The sequence below is a fragment of the Equus przewalskii genome, chromosome 5 (genome assembly GCF_037783145.1).
Source record: "Equus przewalskii isolate Varuska chromosome 5, EquPr2, whole genome shotgun sequence".
In the NCBI taxonomy this organism is placed as follows: domain Eukaryota; kingdom Metazoa; phylum Chordata; class Mammalia; order Perissodactyla; family Equidae; genus Equus; species Equus przewalskii.
This window is the reverse complement of record NC_091835.1, coordinates 3,554,946-3,577,800: the sequence shown is the minus strand read 5'-3', so window position 1 is coordinate 3,577,800 and position 22,855 is coordinate 3,554,946. Positions and strand designations below refer to the sequence as shown.

At 37.2% G+C, this 22,855-nt stretch overlaps 1 protein-coding gene across 26 annotated transcripts in view; it reads left to right on the top strand.

Moving 5' to 3' along the window:
- Positions 1–22,855, top strand: part of IKZF2 (IKAROS family zinc finger 2) — a 155,254-nt gene that overhangs the window by 11,120 nt on the left and 121,279 nt on the right. Inside the window, exon 1 of one of the 26 annotated variants that reach the window (XM_008524604.2) lies at positions 5,717–5,792. The exons of the other annotated variants lie outside the window; for them this stretch is intronic. The gene's annotated coding sequence lies outside the window, so the exon portion shown is untranslated. Of the gene's footprint in view, positions 1–5,716; positions 5,793–22,855 lie in introns of those variants that run through there. 26 annotated transcript variants of the gene reach the window in all.

Sequence of the window (22,855 nt, the reverse complement as noted above, 5' to 3'; positions counted from 1 at the left end):
TTGGGAAATTCTCAATAGCTTATAGTGGACAGGACTTAGGTAATAGGGTTGAGGAAAGGAAGTTCATGATGAAGATCTCTAGATTACTGGTTAGATGGTGGTAGGTTCCATCAGGGAAGATAGGAAATACTGGAGCAGGTTTCCAGGAAAAGACGTAGTTTAGTTTAATTCTGGATATGGAGAGTTTGAAGCACCTGTGGAGTCTGGGAGAAGCTAGTGATGAGGGAGGTGGATAGATTAGACTGAGGTGTGAATTTTCCTAATGAAGGAAATCTAATATGTAGCTTGTGGTGTGGTTTCTTTGCTCCTGTTTTACTTTAACGATAGTTTGGTATTTCTTAAAAATTCCTGCCTAAGTAATTCTCAGCATTTGATCAGTGACCTTATTTCCCCATTTGCCCCAATAAATCAAAATTCTCTATTGAAATGTATGAGCACAGGTTTTAATGAACTCTCTTTGCTTAATGGAGTCCTGTTATGCCAGTTTCAGAGGCTGGGTTAGTGATGGGATTGACTCACTGATTTTTAAACAAAATATTCCAGCCCTTCTCTTTAAAATTGTTTGGTATGTTTAACAGCATAACTTTTATGGTTATATATTTAAAAAAATCATAAGGCTGATGTCTGCCATATAATCCAATGCCTCTACTGTAATGATTTGTCTTTATTCTGTAACCTATTTCTTTATAAGTAAAAATGTAATTTAAAATATATGAGGAATGATTTGTTAGCTAAATACTGTCCAGTTCTGCCACATTAATAACCAAGGAATTTAATACTTTACCCAGAACCTTTTTGGAAACTTTGAGATAAAGGTACTCACATGATATATATTATTTGAAAATGAATTGGTACACAATTTTTAAAAAAGTATATAATATTGTGCCCATTGGGGTAATATTACTTAGATGGAATATTGTGGTGTAGAAGACGTCTTGACATAATTAACATATTTGTTGCTGCAAAATATCTATTATAGAACTCCATCTTAAAAATGTAAGCTCTTATTTCTCAAGACGCCGTGGAATTCCAGATGAATGTTAATGATGGAAATACTTCATCTGAGATTTCCTGTATGTGGAGATTCAGAACTCTCTAGAGAGATATTTTTCATCTTTCAATCATTGATCTAACAAACATTTATTAAGCACTTACTTTGTCTGATTCACTGCTGATGCTGGGGTGCAAAAAATATGTTAGGTTTTTTTGTAGCAAAGATTGTTATCTTTCAAGGTCTAGATGAATTCTTATTTTATTTGAGCTATTAATAATCCTATTGCATTTAGAAGCAAATAAGTGTGATGTGCTTATGATGATTTATATCCATAGTACATGATTGAATTGCTTCTCACATTTTACCACAGAGTTTTTCAAAAGTGTGTAAAATTGAAGATGCGCAATGAAACAGAGATGAAAATAAACCAACTTTTGAGATAGGCTTCCACAGGATGATAGTTCCCCAAGAAATTTTTTATAATGCAGGATTTGGCCCTCAAGAGTTCTGAAACTTGATTGACAGCACACTTAGAGTGGATCCATATCTCAGGGTTAACTCCCTTTAAACACATTTACAAAATTGATATTGAAAACCTGAATGCCAGTATAGGTCTATATCTTGATTAAAAATAAAACAAACAAAAAACCCCCAACCAACTAACATAGGATCTGGATCACTCCAGTTGGCTTGACCAGATCATTTTGTTCTTGTGAACTGACCTATATGGGTAATCAGTGAAGGCTATTTGGTAAGCAGGAAATCTGAACAAAGGGAGCCAGTTATATAATTCAGATGTTTAATGGCATCAGAGTAAGAGAGCCTGATATATTCAGCATCACAATAGAGATAGCATTGCCATTTGGATCATTATGGTTGAAGTCCTTTGTCCAATTTTTTCTCCCTTGAATGGACATGGATTTAGATTCCCTAGATATAGGTTCAGCCAAAATATTTCTGACAGTCATTTTTTTTTCTTGGCTTCCTTGTGTAAATCCCCCAGATTCAGTCTTTAACTTATATTAATACATGTAACCGGGTTACAACCAATTCTTGCTGGCCGTGATCCATTCATTGTCTTTAATGTAGTTTTACATCTCTGCTTTAGAGTTTTCTCTTTTTTTTTTTATTTTTTGAGGAAGATTAACCCTGAGCTAACATCTGCTGCCAATCCTCCTCTTTTTGCTGAGGAAGACTGGCCCTGAGCTAACATTGGTGCCCATCTTCCTCCGCTTTATATGTGGGATGCCTGCCACAGCATGTCTTGCCAGGTGGTGCCATGTCCACACCCGGGATTCGAACTGGCGAACCCCAGGCCACCAAGCAGAATGTGTGCACTTAACCACTGCACTACCGGGCTGGCCCCTCTGCTTTAGCAGGTTTTTAAATGTTGATTTCATAGCTTAACTCTATGAAGCAATCTTTTTTCTTTTTGATTTGATTTTTCCTTTTTCTCCCAAAGCCCCCCGGTTACATAGTTGTGTATTTTTAGTTGTGGATCCTTCTAGTTGTGGCATGTGGGATGCCGCCTCAGCATGGCCTGATGAGCGGTGCCATGTCTGCACCCAGGATTTGAACTGGTGAAAGCCTGGGCCGCCGCAGCAAAGTGCGCGAACTTAACCACTCGGCTATGGGGCCGTTCCCCCCCTTTTTTTTTTTAAGATTTTATTTTGAAAGCAATTTTATAATGCACAGGAATGTTGATGGGTGGTGTGGTCAGCAGTTTAAGAGGTCTTAATATCCATTGCAGATGAAGATGGAAAATAGTACTGCCACCTGAGAAAGACAGCTGACGTTCGTTGGGGACCTAGAAGAGCTTCTAGTTTGTAGGTCGGGAGGAACAAACATCACGCTAGTTTCATGAAATCATTGAAGCAGCCTGACTACAGCACATGCGATCTTATAGAAAATTACAGTATTTTAGGTTAGTTCATAGGGAAGCCTATCTTAATTACTGAATATGAATTTAAGAATATTTTTCAAAGCATGCAGCTTTATTTTGGGGCCACACATTGATTTCAAAGAAGCCGATCGGAGATTTTCCGGGTGTGACTCTTTGAGGACAGTGACCATGCTGTGTGTCTTCATCCCCAGTATACAGTGTCATACTGTGGCGTTGTTGGAGCCCAGGAATTATTTGTTGAATTAAGCAACTACTTATGATTAGCATATTGCATATGCATTTAAATAATGTGCTTCTGACATATTTGAAGAAATTTGGAAACTTGATGTTGTAGTTGTTGAAGTAATTCTGAAGTCCTGATTTCCTTGTGATTTTCTCTGTTTGGGTATGCCTTTATTTTAACCATGTCTTACTCTAAAAAGAATTTTGTAATCTTCAGATCAGCCCCAAAACGTGATCTCCGAGATTCGAAACAGCTCTTATGTTTTCTGATTCTGTACAGTTATGTTCAGTGGAATCCAAGTTAATGTAAATGTTTCCGTGAATATTTTATAGTCGTCATCATCATCTTCATTACTAATATCTTTATAAAGCACGTTTAGAGTTTACAGATTGGATTCCACATACTTAGAATTTCAAAACCAGTTCTCTATCACTTATTTAAAACTGCTTTTAGTAGCATGTACAAAATGGAATGCTTCAATTAACTTTTCATATGCACTCCAGATATTTTGAGGAGCATATAATTAATCAGTGTAAAGTCACGTTCTAATAAATTAACATTCTGGGTGTCTACACCTTTGACATTTTTGTCATTGCTCTCTCATACTCATGGAAGCTGTAGTTCTGTGTACCCCTGACATGTCAGTCCTACCTGCTTCTCACTAAGACATCAGTACGCAGGGCTTGTTCATATTTTGGAGTGTTGGGGTACTACATTGCTCCGTTGCCATTGAATTAACCTTAAGAATTTCTGGTTGAGTTGTAAAGAGGTACCATTTCTTCTACAACTATATAAAGCATTTCTTTTATGGTAATTTTCAAAAAGATCCTTGTTGTTTAAAACATATACATTTTTAACAAGTAATATTTACCTCAGGAAATATGTTTCTTTAATAAGCTATGTCTTACGCATCTTTTAGTCAGACTTAGGTCAATATCCTTATTATTCCAGATGGTCTAATATAGATTTCTTATTTTCAATACATTTGTTACCTTTTTGACTGAAAAGTCGCATTTTTATACCTTTTAGGGCTGAGGATATGTTTATTTTCTGATTGAAATAGGTCCATTTATTTCTATTAGATTGCTTAGGTCATACTTATATCACCTACGGCTTAGAAATTGGCTATTTAAGAATTTTTAGGCATTGAAAATAGGTAAGCAGTACCTGATCATTTTTTAGAAACTACTTTAGAATTATAAGCACTTTAAAAACAGATTCAAATATAGTATTTTGAATATAAGATGAATTCTATTATATTGCTGAATGTTTGCAAAATATTTGAATGCAGTAGTAGATTTTGTTTGGACTTAACTAAGAACTAGGAAAAGAAATATGAGATATTTTCTGTGAGTCTGCTGTTTTTAAACTCTCAAAATATGAATTACACACTGCCGTCTGTCTGAACTGTGACAAATTAATGACCTAATGACAGTTTTTGGATTCAGTTTTTTGGAAGCAAAAACAAAAAAGAAACACTTCCTGCCCCCAAACAAAACACAATTTAAAACTCTTTTTTTTTTACATGTTGTCACAGTAAGTCTGTTTGAGTAAAAAAATGTTGATGAATTTGAGCAGTTTAAGTTGGTCCCAGGTTGAGTACAATAGTACCAGTTTGAGTACAATAGCTGGTAAGAAATTTGAAGAGAGATTATTTTTTCAGCAAATCAGAGAAGCTATAGTTAACTAAAAAATTGCTTTCATAAAACTGTACATACAAGAATAGCATTTGTGTTTTAAAAGTGTGTGTGTGCATGTATGTGAATGCAAAGAAGAATTTAGGACAAGAGGGAAACATCAAACCATTGATAAGGGTCCACTTCAGCGTATGTGAGGGTACACGGTGTTTTGTCGCTTATTCTTAACAGTTCTGCATTATTTGGATCTTTTGCAAAAGATCTTTTACTTGTCTAATTAAAAAAAACTAATTCAGTCAACCATCTTCTTAAACAGAGTACGGAGCTAATGAGAGAGATAATAAGCTAAATAAGAGAGCAGATGATAGCTCTGATTACATAGGTTTAACCTTGAAATTTCAGTAATATTATACACTAATGAAAATGGACCGCTGCCATTGATGATAAATACTGAAGTCAGGGTTTTATTCTCACGTACAAATTCTGTCTACAGACTTATTGAATATTATTTAAGATTTAGTCTGAATATAAGGTATTTTCTTAGTTGCTGTTATACAGTGGAATTTCCAAATAAAGTCATATACTCTGAATTTTTTTTTTATGAGTGATAATCATTCATAGCATGGAATGCTGAAAACTAAGTAATGTACATGTCAGTGTATTTCTGGCAATGGTAACGGGACATTGTAACATTATGGTTCCAAAAGAAATATGAATACAATGAGTTAAAACTTATACTGGGATATTCTGTTCTACCTTGTATATGATAATCAAGTTTACATTTTCAAAAGATCCTTAGTCTCCTTTTCATGTTCATCAATTTAAAACTCCATTGAGTGTTGCTGATTTCTTACGTTAAAACTTTTAACCATACACTGTTTTTAGCAAGGCAGCTGTGGTATATTGCTAATGTGGGTAGGACCTGTGAAAATAACTTAAGGTATATGAGAGGAAAAGAGTAGAGATGTGAAGTATAGAGAACACAGAAGAGAGTTAGCTGGGGAAGAAAGAAAGAATAAAATGGCAAATCTGGAGGTAAGGGACGAGTCACAGAATTCGCTAGTGTTCGTAGATCTCCTAGACAGAGGAATAGGACAAATGAAAAATAGGATCTTTCTGTCGTTTTTTTTTTTTCTTCTTACCGAAAGCAAAGAAAAATCTGAATTTATAATTAGTCAAAGAAGCTACCTCCTTGAATGCTGAGGAATGTGGCAATAAGACTATAATGGTTTCTGGTAGAAGATAAATGGTACATATTGAGATGCAATAGGAAGAAGTGTCCTCCTTCAGATATCTGAAAGCAGGGGGTTGGGGGAGGGCAGTGTGGAAGGTGGGAACAGACAGGTTAGAACTGGAGTCCTGAGAGTTTCAGCCTAGAAAGATGGGCAGATTGAGGCAGTATAAAAATATAAAAAAGTATAAAAACCTAGAACAGATTGTTTGCTGCGTAAACTAGTCGTGTTACTGCTGGCCATCTTGGACTAATCTATTGCTGTTGTCTTTTGCAAAAGTGACTGTGTAATTCACACTGTGTGAGAGAGAGATCCTAACTGGTTATATTCCTAAATTATTACTGATGCAGTCAACTTTGGTCTTGTCCCTCTGCTGCCTTTTTACTCCACTGCAGTGGGAAAGGGGGTTGGGGAGTTAGCACCATAGACCTGCCAGAAACAGTAAGAACTTTCTCTGCTTTTTTTTTTTCCCCTCTTGGGAGCTGGCAGTGAAGAGGTGGCAAGGTGGAACTTGATATTGAGCAGAGGAGATGGGGTTTTGCATCCAGTTTTTGTTCTCTGATCTGTTGTTTTTCCATTTTCCTCCCAAAGTATCTGAGACACAAGCACCGAATGTTTCAGGAGACTTGCTTGTGGTCATACTCTGTTCAGAGATGTAGCGTCCCCAGATTGGCTTTTACTCACTGGAACAGTCTTCTAAAATTAACCTGGATAATACTGCAGTAAAAATTTATCAGACATGAGATGAAGTTTACACGTGTATTATTGTTGAAGGAAAGATTTGCTAAGCCCATAAATAATAAAAACAAGATCAGGGTATATGTTTAACTTGCCTAAGAAAACAAACTGTTTTTAAGCCTATTAAAAGTAACATTTTATTTGTAGAGATACTTTATGCTATTGCCAATGCTTTCACATCTAACATACAATGTACATACAATGTGTTCATTAAACCTTGAACTTAATATTTATTTAAACAGTCTCAGAGGAATCTACTCTTCCAGGCATTACTTAAGCGTTTTATTTTTTAGTAGAAAATAATAAATATATATTTTAAAAAATTACAGCATTGAATGAATTTTCCTCTCCCCTCCCTCTGTAGTATAAAAAAGTGAGCCCTGATGTATAACAAATGTGTGACCCCTAGATAGATGTTTCATCTCTTGGAGTCTCAGTTTGTGAAACAGGGACATTGATATCTACCTTGTCAGAGGAATGGCAAGCGTTAGAAATAGTATATGTAAGCCTCTAGAATGGTGACTGGCGCGTAGTACGTTCCCCAGAATGGTAGCTATTATTTTATTGTTAGATAAAAAGAGTATGAGAAGAACTTGAATCAAATAACTAAAAAACAGGTCCCACAAACATGTTATATCAAATAGTTGTCTAGGAAGAACATGCTTTTCGTCTGCTTTTAATCAACAATAATAAAAAAAAGTAGTCCCAAGCATTGCCAGTAAAACACAAGGTATCTATGTCACTGGACTGGCTATTTTTGCTCTTCGTCTGAGTGGTATCAGATAGTCCTTCTTTGAAAAGAAATGTGTGTGAAGATATGAGGCAATTATTAATTCTGTTGTATTCAAATCAATTACTGACGAAATGAAACTAAAATTACCTAATTAAAGCAAATCACAAATAAACCTGCTCTGTTTGTGAGGGATAGAATTGAAATGGTAATTGTGCAGTAGTAACGCGTTTCATTTGAGGACAGCAGTTCAGAAGATGCCTTTGGTGGCAGGACTTGACTGCACGGTCTGCCTCCCTTCCATCCTGGCCCAGCCCATGAATGAATGGCCCAGCGAATGATCTTTGAGCAGGGCCTTGTTTACCTGTATACTAGGTGTACTCGTGAGTGAATTCCCAGTATGGTCCTGAAGTTGCATGAATTTCCATACTCATGGTACGTGCTATGTATCTATATCATAACGCATCTCTCTGTGCTTATCAGGAATTCTCAGAACTATGCATCAGACCCCAGTAATGTCCATTTTTTCTTCTTACCCTGTGAACAATCAAGGAGAAAAGTGGATCTTGTTTTAAAAAGATTTTTATCAGGGTACATATAAACAGGCTACTTGTAGGTCATTTGGTTAAAAGGTACAGAAATCTTTGTAAATCCTAATGAGATCATTTAAAGATACAAATTTGAAGTTTAACTTTTCTTGGGTCAGAGTTACTATTAGCATAGTGACGGTGCAGTCAGTCTTTCTAACCAAATCATCCTTTTTATCCGGAAGCAATTTCTTCTCTAAAAACTAGGAAGCCTTTATCACTTCCTATCTTGTTTTATCATTACTCCATTATTTGTGTACGTCTTATCTCCGCTGTAGGACTGGAATCTCCTTGAGGGCAGGGAAAATGACAGTAACCTTAGCAGCCTGAGGGCAGGGGACAGAGCAGGACTTCAGAGCTGGACAGACTTGGATTTCTATCTTGGCTGTGCTGTGTGTTAGTCTTCATTTCTTCATTTTTCAAATAAGGAAAGTTAGTGCTTGTCTCTTGGGGTTGTTGTGAGGATTAATAAAATAACTAGAATAGCTTCTAAAGCCTAAGACATTTCGAGAAATAATTCAAGAAATATTAGTTTTTCTTTTTCACAGAAGCTCGCTAGCACACTGCCTTATACATGGTAGTCTCTCAGTTAAGAAGGTTGCCTATTAACTTTTAAATAGATTTTGAGTTCATCTGTGTTGCTTATCTGACTGGGCCCATCAGAGACCTCTCTCGGCTAGTCCTGTAGCTCATTACTCAGATTAACCCCACAGGTTTGGTCACCTCAGCACTGCGTGTGGTGAGGTACCAGAGACCAAATCACCCAGCTGGTCTTTTTACCCATAAGACAGTTTTGGAATAAATGGTCTAAAGTTAGTGCTAGCTTAGACTCCTAGCACTGTTCCTGACACGCATTCAAGCAGAATTCCACAGTGGACTAAAAGCTTCAAGTACTTAGAAGCTTCACACGGCTTCCTAAAAACACGTCTCTTCAGGTCAGTGGCACTCTAGAATATAGAGATAGATTTTATAAAAGACTTTAAAAGAGCTGTAGAGAATCTTGATTTAAAAAAAATTATATATATATATATATATATATATATATAAAGAATAAAAGAATTGAAATTCACTCCAGGACGTTTTGGTTATTTGTTGGTAAGAGGTATTGTTGAGAAAGTTTATAGTTTTAAAGTTGTTATTACTATTATTATTATTTTGACTGACTGTTTCTAATCTCCCTGCCCCACGATCTCTCACATCATAACTTGGCTGTTTAGTAGACACACATTAAAATGGGATGCAATACTGCTGTTTTTAGTCAACTCTTATCCAGTAGCTAAATCCCAAAGATCGTTTAAAAACCTGTGAATCAAATGGCTCATGCTGGAAACTGTACACAGTTCTTTTTATGCTGGTTGTGAGGCCAGACTTCAATTTTCTTAGAGCAGTTGTGATAATTATCACATTTGTCCATGACGTAATTATTATAACAGTACCTAGGATCAGATACACAACATTTAAGAAAGTTTTTTTGGGGTTTTTAATCTAAATCCTTTCTTGAAATATTGTTTAAATGTGTCCAAGCAATTTTAGATGAGCAGTCCTTATCTAGTTTTACAAACATACGTTTGTAATGATTCCAGTAGCTACAAGAAATAAGGCAGTGTATTTAATAGGTTGGAGAATACCAAGTCTTCTCAATGTTTATATTGTACCAGGTCATCTTCTTAAGAAATAATCTTTTATTGCTTCTCTACTTTTGGTTTTCCATTTTTTTCTTTAACATTAGAACAAAATCGTATGCTATTTGGAAGATCCTGAAGTGTAGTTTGCTTGGCATAAGGTTCTGTAAATTAAGCCCATAACATTAAACTGGTATATATAGAAAGCAATGTACTTAATCCCAATTGAACTGAAAAGGCTTGAATCTGTATAGTAGATATTTAATGATAACAGGTCATCTGCATTTTTATGCTGAAAAGAACCCTCTGTGGTACTCAATCTGTAGTTCTCTGCTTGCTGTTTTTTTTCTTTATTGTGTGAGTGTAAAACACTTTTAGCTGCTAGCAAGGTTGTTTTTAATCAATTGAAGTGCATTGTTACCGACTTGGATGGCTCTTCAGGATGGTGGGGAACGTCAGCATCCCCCCAGATCCTTGCTTTTCAAAGGGGGACTTCATGGATGTTTTGATTATTACTATATTTTAAGGGTCATATATCTGGTTGGGCACAACTCTGGTATTTAATGCCTATTAATTGTATGCATCATTTTATCATGAAGCGTTTTATTGCTTTAAAATGCTCTCCTGCTCTGAAGTTTGCTCCTGATGAGAGATCCTGGGCTTGGTAATTAGTATTTATTTCCAAGTTTCTATTTTTACATGTTTTGATTTTCTAGATTACTAGCTATTGAGATCAAGGAAATGATCACTTTAGTTGAAATCAGAAAGCTAGAAGCTTGTGATAGAAAAGTGAGAAGTGTCTACTGCCCCTATCTACGAGGAAGAGATAGAAGCAGTGGCTTCATTGGAAGTGTTGTAATCAGTGGCGGCCAATTACTCAGTGAATGGTAAACATTTGGTATTGCTCACCTTTATCTGTTAGCAGCCCTTATGTCTCCATCTGCAGGTCCTCTTCTCTCTTTCTCAGTATGTTTCTTTAGATCCCGCAGATGCTTTGACTTTCAAATCTGTATTTGGTACTTCTTCAAACTCCACCTCCAGTTCATCAGAAACCATTGGCTCTACTTCCAAAATACATCCTGAATTCATACAGTTCTCACCATCTTCACTCCTACAACTCTAGTCTGAGCTACCATCACTTCCTAGTCCCCTAAGCCTAAAACATTGCAAAAACTTATACCTGGTCTTCCTGTCTCCATTCTTGCTACTCTCTGCCCCATAATCCACCCAATGGCCAAAGCTGAACTTTGTAAACCTAAATCAGATTATAACAAACCATTGCTTTAAACAAAAACATTTTCTGTTGAGACTAGAATAAAATTTAAAATTCCTTTTCAAAGTCTACAAGATCATAAAGGATGTGGCTTCTGCCTCCATCTATGACCTCCTCTTCCACCATTCTTCATCTTGTCCTCTGAACTCTCAAAATACCTTCCATCTTTCTTTACCTTGGACATTGCAAATTCATTCCCATTTGAGGGTCTTTGTACTTTCTGTTCCTTCTCTTTGGAATAGTCTTCATAACTTTTCCTGAAAGGCTTCTTCTTTTATTATCTCAATGATTGTCTCCTGGGAGAGGCTTTTTCTATGCACCCTAGGAAAATAAACTCCTCTCAGGCATTCTGTGACATTACTTATTTTATTTTCTTTATTATACCTAATAGTATCTGAAATTATGTAATTTGTCTCTTCTCCCAACACACACTTGAGGAACGTATGTCTTGGTCACTGATGGAGCTTCAACACCCAGAATAGAGCCAGAACATGGTAGATAATAAATGTGGGCTGAAGGACCAACTGAATTGCTATGCTGTCCCTTCCATTAGTAGAATTGTGTGTGTGTGTGCGCGCGCGCACATGCACACACCTTTATACAAACACAGTATTTTATACTGTAATATCCATTCCAAGGCTGTACTGTATATTGAGGCCCAACGTCACATGGGGAATTTAGAACAGCAATTTAAAACCTTGTCTTCTGGCTCTTGGTCTGCCGTTCCTTCCCTTACATAATATGCTCATTCCTTCTTTTCATCTATTTGTTTATTTACTCCATTTACAGCAAATATAGGGTACTTGTCTGCTCTGGAACATAGCAGCTCCTCTGGGTGTGGCTGTTCTTATGCTTTGGAGTGAGGCCCAATGGAAGTGGTTAGGAGGACTGACTTGCAAGTTACATAGATGTGAGTTCAAGTCTTGGTTCTGCTCCTTACTCTGAGGTTGAACTTTAGGGAATGGCTAATATTCGACTATTTTTCAAGTCTGTAGCCTTGGAAATGTTCCTTGATTTTCTACATTCAGTTCCCTCAGCTATAAATATTACCTGTCATAAGGTTTTAAGAAATAAATGCAATAACTCACATAAAGCTCTTGGCTCATTTTCTGGCACAATTATTTATTATTGTGTGTGGGTTGTAAATATTTGCATATGGTTTTTATACTTAGTATACTTTATACTTGTGGTTCCTATGATATTACTTGAAATATAAGTAATATCCACTCAGTCTAAAGTTATCTCTTGCCTTCTAGAGAATAAGTTTATTTTTCTGACTTGATTGTTAATAACATTTAGAACATTCTCTTCTATCAGACAAACAAACAAATAACAGGTTTGCTGTCCACAAATTTCACTGTTTCACAAGTCTATTGTGGTGTTTCACAAATCTATTTTACTTTATAATGGAACTTTATTTAGCTTTTCTATTTGATTTTATATTATACTTAATAGTATTTTAATTATTATGGTTGATTATCATGGTAATTTAATAGTCTCTTAGTACTTAGGAAAGAGAATAATTTAAGAAAACAATCAAATCTCATTTCTTTAGTTCCTAGGATGTTTTGGAAATACATATTTTTTAAGTTAGTTAATTGGGTGGAAAAATTGCATATTATAATTTTTTAGAAAGGAAAATTGATCTATCTAACCAAAAATTCTGATGATAAACTAGAACTGAAGAGAAAATGAAAACAAGTATACTATTGATTCTAAAATACTTTTATTTGGGTTGGATTGTCTTCATTCTATCACTATATGTGCATAATATAGATCAATAACGTGTTCAGAATGGGATTAACTATCTGGAAGGAAGTGGTGTTATCTAAACCCTACAGCTGGAAAATACAAGAATTAGAAACTTAATTGATTAATGCTGGATCACATCATTATCCAATGATTAAAGACTGCCAGATGGAACTGACATAATGGGGTTTTCTTTTTGGAAAATAATATCTTAATTGTAACGGCATTCCACTTGGTATTTAGTAAAAATGCAGTTCACTGAGAACACACTCAAGGTTTAGAAAGAGACCTCACCTCTGTAGCTTAGTGGTTTTGGTGCTTCTGATGCAGATTTAGGGAGATGTTTGAAATTAGGATGTAAAGCCTGAACGGCATGACTTCAGCTAATGTACTGTTTGCCCTTGACCTCTTCTCCACAACCTGCCAGTAATGATAGGTCTTTGACAAGTGTAACTGCCTTATGTCCACTTTATTTACAGTTTTTATAGCTAATGAATAATCAGAAAAAAGTCCATCAGGACCTGAGAGTTTAGCTCTGTCACAGCAATTTACAGATGGTGCGTGCTGTGGCTGTTACAAACCATGCCCTATAGTAGCATTTGATGTAAGTAGCTGCTCACCATTCTGTATTGTGGTTGGCGCTGGAGAAATAGAAAATTGGTCATTTCCCGGCAGATAGTGGTAAGTTTCAATTCAGTCAGAATGCTGTATGTACTGTGATAGGTTTATAATTATTACCCAAAGATTGATGGTTTTTTGGTGAGTGTAAATTTGTGCAGCAGTAATCCATTAAGAAATCAATAATCATTCCATTCTGATGTGTAGTTCCTATTCACTGTTATAAATGTGTACCCAGAGCTGAAACCAATGCCTTTTTTTTTTTTGAAATTGTAGTTGACACTATTGGAAATGAGGGGATTATTATAATTTTTTTTTCTTCAAGCCGATTCTTTTACTTTGCTTTGTGTTCTCACGCCCCATTTGGCCTACCTAATGGAAGGCTGCGTATTTTCTTAACATTAAAAAATTTATTTAGACCTCTTCTAATGTTTCTGCCTCCTTTCTTCATCTTTTACTTCGTTGTTTAATGATGGCAAATTATTTGTAAGTTGAAAGTGCCTCAGTGTTTCTTTGTGCAATGTGGAGGTGATTTATTCCCAAATCTGTGTTGTCGGAAAGTGGTAGGTTCTTCCCTTTAAAAATAAAGTTTTAACCTTAAAGCTATAATCCTCCGATAAAAAACTAATCTGAAATTTACTTATTACTGGTCCATACTCAGCACTGTGCTAGATGCCATTCAGGTAAGCCGGGATTAGATGACATTGACCCTGCTCTCAGAAGAGCTTATATTTTAGAGAAAGAGAGACTGAAATCAGCCCAATTAACATAAGGATGTGGAGAAGAAGAAGAGTAGTGGGGGAAATGTCAGCTCTGAAACCATCAATTACGCAAGTTCCGAGCTGGGACTTTGGTGTTAGGGCATGTTAGTGCTGGGATGATGGGGTGTGGGTGGTGAGCTTCGTCCCACAGGGGATGTGGCCAACGTTACAAAATTCTGCCCTGGTCGAGGGCAGAAGAGTCGTCTAAAGAAAGACTCTAAATAAAAGTGATATAGGAACAGAGTATAAAGTTAGAAGAGTAGAGAAGGATATCAAATGAAGAGTAAAAGCCACACTGCCCATATCATCCCGGTCTTCAGTTTTTTAATTGTCATTCCATAATTTTTCAGCATATTCTAGCACATTCAGTATAGTGCTAATTCAGTGAGAATATAGACCTCTACGTCTAATATTTTTTCCTTTTCTTTTAATACAAATGGGATTACTCTCTGCATACTGGCTTAGTAGCTTGATTTTTCATTTAAGGATTTCATTTTTTATATCAACACTTTGTTCTTGGGTCCATATAATTCTATTATATGTTGAGGATACTTAACGAGTCCTTCACTGATGAGCATGAAGTTTCTTTCGGGGTTTTGCTGTTACATAAACAGTGTTACAGTGAAAGGCCTTTTCCACCCATTTACCTCAGGATACTTGACTATAGATTTGCTATGTCAAGAAGTCTGTGCAGTGACCATTTTGGTGGCTAAAGTGTGGTCAAATTGCCCTTTGAAAAGGTTACCAATTTACACTACAAGTAGTTTGTGACTCCCTGTTTTATCACCTTCGACAAAACTGAATTTCATCAGTTTTGGTTAATCTGATGGGGGAAAGTAGTACCTAGGGATATTTGACATTTCTTAATTATGGTTACTTATGCATTATTTCATATGTTTGTTGGTGGGAATGTGTGTTGAATTTCTGTCCCTGAAGAACATTTCTATTTTAGCACCTGGGAGAAATTATAATTAAAAACTCTGTTAAGAAGTAGGAGAAAGGAAGAAGGAAAGATTTTATTTGGGGTCCATGTTTTGAGGCAGAGTTAATGGCAACAGACTGATCATTGATGTTAAGTAAAAACTCCCAAATATTAAATACTCTACAGTAGAAGATGTAGCAGTTATTTCACCTATCCACCTTGGTAAATCACATATGAAGCCCTTCCAAGATATTTAGCACAGCACTTCAATAAAGTTTCAGAGGGTAACAAAATCTTAATTGTTATACCATGAAACCTAGCCATTCATGTAGCAGCAATTCTTTTAGGAGAAAAGAGTGTGTATCTAAAGAGTAGAAATAGCAAGCAAAGAATACAGAAAGAAAAATAAGGCTTTACCAAAAATTACTTGATTAATTATATTTAAGGTGCTAGGTGAGGTATAAGGGGTACCTTATATAAGGTGTAAGGTGATAAGGCACTTGTAGGACCCGATTTCTCCTTTCCACGACTGGTGGAGATCTCTGAGCTTGTCAGTTGATAAGCAAGTTGAATTGCCTGGAAACTCAAAGCCTAAGTCTACTCCTGAGAAAAGTCAAGTACTCTTTGTTTTCTTGCATACTTTTTCAGGAAACTACTAGGTTTGGACTTGCCCTGTGTTTTACTCCCATGGGAAACTGAAATATACTTGAGAGCAGAGAAATTTCGTTGCATGACATATATGTTTTTCATGAAATATTATGCTGGATCCAAATGCGTTGTGTAGTTTTGTAGCTCCCAGTCTGTCCCAAGAACTAGATTGTTGGCAGTCTGTTAAAGAATTTGCTGGAGGTTTACCAAGGACCTGGGCTTGTTGTTTGACTCAAAGAGAATCCTGAGGTAGAACAAAGTTGTACCTCTTTCCCTTTCTTCCTTCCTCAGAATGGTGGTTTGAGGATGTAGCTAATCCATCCTCTGCTTTTTGCCTGTAAAATCGCATTTAAAAATAGCAGGCTTCTGGGGCTGGCCCCATGACCTAGTGGTTAAGTTCGGTGCACTCCCCTTTGGCAGCCCAGGTTTGGTTCCTGTGGACCTCCAGCACTTGTCAGCAGCCATGCTGTGGCGGTGACCCACATACAAAATAGAGGAAGATTGGCACAGATGTTAGTTCGGGGCAAATCTTCCTCAGTAAAATGAAACAAAACAGAACAACCCAGCAGGCTTCCAAGTTCTCTTCTGGGGCTACAACTTTGTGTGTGTGTGTGTGTGTGTGTGTGTGTGTGTGTACGTGTACCCGTGTCATTCCTCTCACCACTGAAAATAATTCTGGTGAATCAAACACTTACTTGGGAGGGACTCCAGAGGTCAATTAGAACAACTTCCTGAACAAAGCAAGACTGTCCTTGACGGCGTGCATGACAGGTGGTCTCTGGTATTTTGCTTGACCACTTCCGGCTCTAGAGGAAGGAAGCTCCCTGTTGCATTGTCGATTAGCTCTGATTCTTAGAAAGTTCTCCCTTATATTGGGCCCTCATCTGCTTCTCTGGGATGTCCTGCTTGTTGCTAAGACATAAACTAAATCTCTAAGGGGAGTTTTAGATGCTTTGTTCTGCAGTAGTGTTTGTAGATTAGGTTTTCATGTAGGGTTTTGAGTTTTGCATTGGCCCTCGCGTTTGACTCTCATAATCTCTTCTGAGGAATGATGCCACAGGTCTAATGCTTTGCATGTATGTTTCTTTCTCCCATCTTCCCCCAAACAACTATAAGTTAACCATCTAAGTATGGTTAAATAACAAATAACCAAAAACTCTGGCTTTATTTTCAGTAATTTACATCTAATCAGTGTTACCTTTAGTTATTTTACCCTTAAATAGCTTTTGTCTTTTATTTGAGAATTCAGATTAAATTATAGGTAAGATGGTATTTTGCCTGAAAGCTACGCATGTTTTGAAGACAGAAACCCACTGATGATGTTTCCATTTCAAATGGAATGCAGAATTTTGATATTGTGCATAGATGTTTTAGCAGTTACTATGTTACTGTAGAACTTGACTTAAAAGTGGGACTTAGAAGTGAAGAGGCATATAGAAAGATGATGCGAAACTCATATAAGGGAAATGGGATCATCTTTCAGGGATTCCTTTAGCTTAGGATGTGGAAACTTACCAGAATTTTCCAGCCGAAATTTCTTAATGAAAGATTTCTTGGTGAAAAAGATGAAGTGGGGTTCTAGGCATCCTCGTTTGTTCCTCAGAGGACGTTAGCAATATTTGAATGGGCTTATGACTTCATATTTCTCCCTTGCCTGATTGGCAGTTTTACTGTGCCTTTATTGGATTTACTGTTGTAATTGGATATGGAATTGTGCTGGGAAGCATACATTTCAATATGTGCACCTTCGCAATCTAAATCGTTAGGATGGTGACTCACTCACATTTAACAGGGAAATTAGCTGGCTTTGTCTTTGTGTGAACATTTGGGGAGGAGCTGACCCTAGCTTCTGAGAGACAGCAGTGTTCCAGGTTGCCTGTGGCAAAACCCAGTCGTGTGGAGGGTGGGAATTTTTCTTGATTAACCAGGCTAGGTTTTGTCAGACACGGCTTTGCTTTATTTTGGAGAAGTAGCTAATTAGGGGATTCACTGGCTGAGAAATGACTGGATATACGTTTAGGAAATATATTGGCCCATTTGATTATGCCACTGCAGATTTAATAAGGGTGCTTCAGCAAGTTCACATAGTACCAGTGGGTCTCCTGTCATGGCAAAGGACGTTATGAAATTCTTGGGAAAGAGTAATCCGCACAACCAAGTTATTTTAAAAATAGGTGCGTCGTAGAACCCTGTTTCCCAAACTTGCTTGATCATAGGAATCATCTGGGTTCCTTGTAAAACTAGGCCCACCCCTCACCCCAGGTGTACTGAATCAGAGTCTTCGAAGAAGGAACCTGTGACTTTGTGATTCTGATGATCAGGCAAGTTTAGGAAACACTATCAAATAGTATAATATATGGTCATCCCTCCATATCTGCAGGGGATTGGTTCCAGGACCCCCCATGGATACCAAAATCTGTGGATGCTCAAGTCTGTTAGTCTTCCCTCTGTATCCCTGCATGCAGGGCCTTCGAAAGAACTGCACTGGGAACAAAGACAGTGGTTGCTCCAAGGAGCTAGGGAATAACAGGATGTTACCATTAAACACTAAAATGTCCCTTACTTTTCAATGATGATATAAGAATATGACTGAACTGTATCCTTAGGGTTTGCAGGGGGTAGGAGGGTGGAGGTTGCTCCTTAAAAAAAACCAAACTGAAAATGTAAAGATATGTTACATTGTTTTATTGCAGTAGGCCAAAGGTCTTCACTCTTTCTTTCTTTTTCTCCACCTGCCTTTCTTTGGTCATTTTCCTTTTTCTTGGCCTTCCAGGTCATTTTGTTTGGGACATTTTGTAAAACCATGTGCAACATTTTCACGCTGCATATTATAAGACTGAATATTTCTTCTCTCCACTTGTCTCTCAGTTGTATTCCTTCAGCCTGTTTACGAAAAATAGACACATGTTCCTGTTTCAGCCAGGGAGCTGTGCATCTGTTGACACTTCAGAAATAATCAGTTTAGATTGCAACAGCTGATTAGTGCTTGGTTCTAACCAAACTGGGAAGGAACTCTTAAGAATGGTAACAGATATTATTCTATTAGTTGTGTCTACAAAAATGTAATAATGATCGTTTTAAAGCAATGCTGTGGTTATAAAAGGCCTTTGTTAGAGTTATATTTTTCTTTATTGTACTTCAAAGAAGCTGTCAAAACATTTAGTGACCAGTCTGCCAAGAGTAGTTATTCCAAGAGTAATCACAAAAATTTCATTAGAGTTCTTTCACTTAAAGCAGCTCTGAATGTTAGAAAAAATATTGGTGGAATTCCAGGAATATCGTATATGATTAGCTGAACACTTTCACAGGGTCTCCAGCTTCCACGCTGAATTACTACTGAATGTACGAAATATAGCTAATGGTGTCAGCATGGCACCCAAGTACTGATTTGCCTCAGATAGGAAGCCGTATCCCCATGAGCTGGAGCCAAAAGGAAAGAAGAGATGCACCTTTTAAATGCACTTGTGCAAATGCTTGCCTAGTTGACCTTATATTTCTCCAGTAGTCTGTAGAAATAGACTAGAAATAGAATCAGAGAACATAATAGAATTGATAGAAATAGTAGAATAGGTAAAAATAGAGTCATAAAGCATAAAACTGATTTATAGAATATCGGATAATTGTTATCTAAATAGTGAGTATTTATTCAATATGTACTTTATGAAAAATACTGTGTATAGGACAAAGAAGAAGAATGCATTCTTCCTTTAAAGAGAATGAAATTTAGCATAGAGAAATCATAAATAAATAAGAAATTAAGTATCAGTTGAATATTTTAGATGTAAGTTGGATACATTCAGGCAAACATAACACGGTTTCCCAATCACATCCATATAATTAAGGCAGAGGATACACTGATTTCTTAGGAAAAATTGGAGATCATCTACTTTCTAGTTATATTTATAGAATTAACCATTTCCTTTCTGTAGTCTTGTCGTCGATTTCTGTAATACATATCTGCCATTCCCTTTCCTCAAAACCTTTGTGACTCCCCTTACCCATGGGGAGTTATAAAGAGCTGTATTACCTATAAAGAGCTAATAAGCTCTTTAGCGTTTTGTACTACACCCTTTATTAAACAACTCAATCTATCTTTGTATCTTGGTCTCTTGAAATTCCGTTACACATACACTGTGCTTCAACCACAGACACTTGTCATGTCTTGAACATAACAAGTTCTTTCATATTACTTTATTTTTGCATAAACTCTTCCCTTTTCCTTGGATTTTTGTCCTTTTTTCTCAACCAGGCAAACCCGCAATCCTTTTTAAAGACCAACGGTTACTGCTTCTTTGAAACTTTAGTTACTCCCCTGTATTCTTGTAGCACTGAGTATGTACATATCTCTATTACAGTGTTTATCTTATTCTCTTGTTATTGTTTTATGTCTGTCTCCTACATTAGACTTTGAGATCCACTAAGGCAGAGACTGTCCTATTCATCTCTGAACCTGTTGTCTTGCCACTGTACCTGCCATGGAGTAGGTATACCCTTCTCCATGAATGCCTAAGGGAGAATGAATGGGCTCTCATGAAGTGGCTGGGGGTGGGAGCTGCCTTGGAGGAAAGAAAGATGGAGATGGCTGCTTTAACTGGGGGGAAAAGAGAGAGAGATCAAGCAGTAACGGCCAGTTTTGATCTGATTTCACCTGCCCTTATGTGAACAGGATGCAGTAGGGATAAGAATAGGATGGTGCCCTCTGAACCCAGATTTGTAGAGATAGTCTTACACTTAGTGCTCAAGCCTGTTCAGGCCTTGCTTCACGCTTATTCTTGTAATTAGGAGCTGGCCAAGATGCATACACCTGTAGCTGGGCCTCATAGTAGGCTAGAGTATTAAGTAAAAGTTCCTATGGACTTCCTTATATGTGTCATCTGTAACAGAATAATAACAGTGGTACACTCTTTCTTTTTTGTCCTTCTCATATTTCTTCTGTCTCACATTTGCATCTATCCTGTTTGTGCTGGCTCATGGGTTTAGACTTCCAATGAAACTCCCTCTGGATAAACCTAGGGAACTTTGTTTCGGCTCAGTCACATGCCATTTGTCAAGCTGACCTATATCATTAAAAAAATGAGGTTGTGGTGGGACCGGTACTTAGAATGCAGGAAGAGGCATGCCAGTAGTGCCCCCGCAAAGGTTAGGTAGATAAGCTAGCTTTAGCGAAGTATCTGAATTGTCTTTGGGCCCCTTTTGCTGTTCTTTCTTCTTTCTTAGCACTCTCCTTTAGAAACCCACTTCCCTTGTTTGACGTTTCTTTGCTCCTTCACTGTCCCACTCGGTCCTTCCTTCCTTTTAGGGCTGCATCATTCCGATATATGTCTCTGCATCTCTCTTCATCCAAATCAAAACCTATCTATGGCACTAGGAACCCTTTTTTGCTTTCTGTTCCATCATAGAACAATTCAAGGAAACTCATTCAAGCTGAGATTTTAGAGAGCGACATAGTTTAATAGATTCCTGTTGTTTTGTAGTAGCATATATGCTTTAATAGAGGTTTTTCTAGAAATCAGGTCTCAAGTCATTGTAATACATTTCTAATAATGGGAATTTCAGGCATCAGATCACACTGGAGGGTATGGAGGAGAAGGTTAGGACTATGAATATTATTTTTGTTTTCTGTCAAATGAATACTGTTAAAGTGAGTGTCTGCCCAGCTCAAAAGTAGTACCAGACCTGAGTGGAGACTTCTTTTCATGCATAGAGGATATCAGCACTGAAGACTAACTCTGTGGTTAAAAAAGTGTTAGAGAATATTAGGATCTGGAAGTGACACCCTGGCCATTCTTTGACCCTGTGGCAGACAATTTTTTCGTAGGGAAAAAATTCTTAAGTGGCGTCTATAAAGCCATACAAGAGCTTGAGCTAATCATAAGATTTGAAAAGACTTTTTTCAGTTTGTTGGTTTTGGCATTGTTTACTTTTGCTTTAATATAAGGAACTTATGGTTATAGTTTTATAAATACAGAACACGTTTACAAATGCCTGTGAATACTGCATAACATGAACTTGATAATCTCAGACCAGAGGCCTCCACCTGCCCTCCCTTGGGACAAGCAGTGCTCAGTGCCGTGGAGTGTGCAAAAGGTGTATTCATTTACTAATTCCTACACGTGTCGAAAACTCTGCCATGGAAGAGAATTTCAACTGTTTTGATAAAGCCCCTATAAAAACCACAGCTTCCGAATATCTATAAAGGTGAAAATGCCACAGCTATGAAAATATATTTTACAAAAATATGCCAAACCTTTCTATTTTGCTATCTAACACATTTGTCAAAGGAAGAAGGGAAAACCTGGGCAGATGGAAGAAACAGAGCAAGAAGCCCTTAGTAAAGCAGGGATTGCCTGGAAGGCCATTTATAAGCCACTTTCTTTTTTATTAAGAATGTACTTTTGTTCTGTATCTTGATTATGGTAGTGGTTACATGAATCCATACACGTTGTAGAACTGAATGCTAAAAGGAAAAAAAAATGATTTTTTGTATGATAATTTAAAAAATAAAATGATGGAATAAAAGAGTGCACTTTTCATTTGAAACCATGGTAAAATGATGGTTAAATTTCCAGAATAACAAATGGGAAAGACTTATTTAATGTGACATTTATCTGATTGATAGTATTAATAATATTATGCAAAATAACCATTTATGAGGCAATACCTTTCCAGTCACAAATCAGAACGTGAGGAATACGTTTTTCCCCATAGAGTCAGGAGTGAAGAGCAGAGCTGTGGCGAGTGGAGCTCTGGTGGTGCTGGTGATAAATGCAGTTGCAGCGACTGTGGTGCTAGAGGTGGGGGCTTAGGCCCAGAGCTGGAAGAGGACTGGCTGACAGTAATGGTTAAAGACCCTGCCCTAGCAGGGCAAGGGTCTTGATTATTGAGCAGTCATCAGTTCCTTGATGTGCCTAACATTTTACACACAGTAGATGCCCAATAACTAGTGACTAGAAGCTGGGACCTAGGATCTGCCTAGATTCAAATCCTGGTGCACTTCCCAGCTGTGTGACCTTGGATAAAGTCACTTAACCTCTGTGCTTCATCCCTCCTGCCCTAAAGATTGTACCTGTTGGGAGGATTAAGTGAGAAGTATGAAGTTGTTGGCAGAGTTTGAGGCATCTGGTAAGTGATCTCATAAATGTGAGATGCTGTTGTTAAGTAATTGGTGGATGGATGGCAGTAGCTCCTTGTCACTTTTGGTGTTAGGGGGCAGTTTGA